Genomic DNA, 2,847 nt, shown 5'->3' with positions numbered 1-2,847 from the left:
ATCAAAAAGAATTGGGTAACCGACCTTTGGGCATTTTGAATGATGTACAACATCCCTACCTCCACAGTTCTGGAGGTTCCTGAACCTCTAGATTAAGCCATGGATCATGACGGGATGGCATCCCATGTGGCCCTCTACCTGCTAATGTTCGTGAACAGGCTTTGCCTCTTGTTTTGCCACCCCATCAGCGATGTTCTCAACTTCTTGGGATGGGCCCCTGCCCAGATTCATCCAAATGCCTGGTGGCTCCTATTGAAGAGTATCTCGATCAAACAGCCCGGGAGTTCTTGTCTATATACTGCATGCTGCACCTCAACAGGAGTATATATAGCTTCTAGGCACATGTCCTTGACGAATGCATAGCCAACCTTGAGCAGCAACACTCAAGCATCAAGGATTGGCCCCGGAGGTACTTCTTTGTCTTGGGCTTGGGGTGGGCCTGGGGAATCCAGGAATACCCAGTTTGGGCATTCATCCTCCTCTCCAAGGCCAAGTTAGAGACAGAGCTATCTTGGGTGTCAGCCAACCCTATCAACTCGGGGACTGACCTGGCCCTCTCTAACATCAACATTAGGAGCTACTTGACTGCACCCGATCGTTTGTGCATGGTCGGTTGGAACTTCTTGTGCAACTCCTCATTACCCCTTGGACAGAAGCATTCCTCCGGTCCCTATAGCAGCAGGGGGGAAGTGGCCAAAGGTGCATTGCATTGAAGTTTGCGGGGTTCCCCAATGTGAGGGTAGTGGATCCTGTAGTGGAGAAGAAGCTCCCCAAGGTGGGAATATGGAAGTGATGCCCCTAGCCCTGCTTGAAATTGGACAGAGCCTGAAGCATCGGGACATGCAACATAAGATTACATACCCCTCGTACATGACAGTTAAGAGGCAATGCACCTATATTCTAGCAATATGTAGTAAATCGTAGCGAAAAAAATTCTTAGCTTACTTAAGGACGGTGGCAAAATGAATAAACATGGTACCAAGGTAAAATCCCAAAAGATAGTACTTTCTTAATAAATTTCCAAAAGAGTTAATAATTGAAACCTTTTTCCCCAAAACAAGGGACCATCCAAAATATCGTATTTATCGAAATACCCTTATGTTTATATCACCAAAATACTAAAGCCTCTCTGGCTTAAGCTTCTTCTCAAGGAACTGATCCTTTCTTAGGTTCCTGAGTCACTTAAGCTCATCAATGAGATGCAAGGCTTCTGTAAGGGTCTTGTCAATGGATTCCAGAAATTTGGGGATCGAGGGCTCAAAGGAGTTAGTCTCAATTTTCAACACTATCCTCTATGGAGGGAGTGCTGTCCTCTTCCGTTTTGTCACCTAAACCTACCACAACTTCTACCATTCTGGGAAGTGAATGATAGTGGAATATATAACAATGAGATTTTAAGAAATCTCAACAAGTAAACAATCAACATACAATGAATAACACGTGCATATATAAGCAAACCACAAACAAGTGTAGTTTATAACCAATGCATGAACATGAACTCTTACATAGAAACTTGACACATGCAACTTAACTTTTCATAAACTTTCCTTTCTTCTTTTAGTCTTCTTAACATGTGTTCATATCATTTGAGCTCGAAATCTTGCACTTGGCACGACGTGCCTTGTCATAACATTTCATATTGTGTCTTATCATACAGATCAAATGCCTTGTTCCTTTCATGCTTTACATGTTTGGATACCTCATGGTTGCCCTAAGCACCATGTGTTCCCCACTAGTTTCTGCATCATCCATCAATCCCTTTGACTAAGGTGACTACGCCTTAATCATAAAATGGTCTTTATATACGGCAAGTAGCTTATTTCACCTTCATCGTAACACTCACCCACTAGTTTTAGGCGAAACCTCGCTCCAATATCTTTTCTAAGGAACCTTTCGAGGCTTGTAGACTGTACTTTGCCGACCAAGGGGTCTCCACTCAACTTTAAACATTTCTCAATGGAGAGGGAGTTTCAGTAGGGCATTTCCCCATCCTAGAATTAGGGTCGTGATAAAACATGCTTAGACTCTTTTCTTTTTGAAATGTGGACCCCAATGCACGAAACATGACATAGCAACTTATTACACTCATGCAACCATGGACAATCCAAAACACATATGAGCCAAATGACCATGTACATTTCACAATATGGCTTGAAAGTATTAGAACATACAATCATAGGATGAATACATGTAAACACACATGAATCACACTTCCACAAACCCAAAACAGATTCGACTTTCCTTAAAATAGCCTTGGCCAAAACCTCCAAATCCTTTAAACATGAATTTCCATCATCCCATTTCATATTCACTTGATTACGCACATTCATGGATCAACAAGCATACATAGCATGGAAATAGGTTAAAGCTGAAACCCTATATAGGTTGAGGCTGAAACCCTAAACATGATATATTCAAGATATAGAATGACATATCATCATCCAACATGGCATTTCATTCTAATATCACAATCAAATAGGCATGCTACCATACAACAAGATTTAGTCCCAAGAAGTAACAAACAAAAGTTCAACATACACATACAAGAGTTATTCAATAATAAATTGGAAGTTTACTTACAAAATTCCAATGATTAATAGTAGCAAAGATCTGGAAATATAACGTAGTCTATTAGAAATCAATACACAAAAACCCTAGAGTGTCGGGTGTTTTCAAAATCCTTTTCTCAAAACAAAACCCCAGCCGAAACTCCTTGAAAGTCCAAGCCCTACTTTATCTTCCAGGTAAAAACCGAGACTTAAGTCCTTCCAAAACTCGTGTTTCCTATGCTCAAAGTACCAAGGGCATTTTGTGTTTCTTCTTCCTTGAAGAGAAAACCTAGTTTCT

Source organism: Carya illinoinensis, chromosome 15 (assembly GCF_018687715.1).
Source record: "Carya illinoinensis cultivar Pawnee chromosome 15, C.illinoinensisPawnee_v1, whole genome shotgun sequence".
Taxonomy (NCBI): domain Eukaryota; kingdom Viridiplantae; phylum Streptophyta; class Magnoliopsida; order Fagales; family Juglandaceae; genus Carya; species Carya illinoinensis.
The sequence above is the reverse complement of the archived record's forward strand: the minus strand, read 5'-3'. Positions refer to the sequence as shown.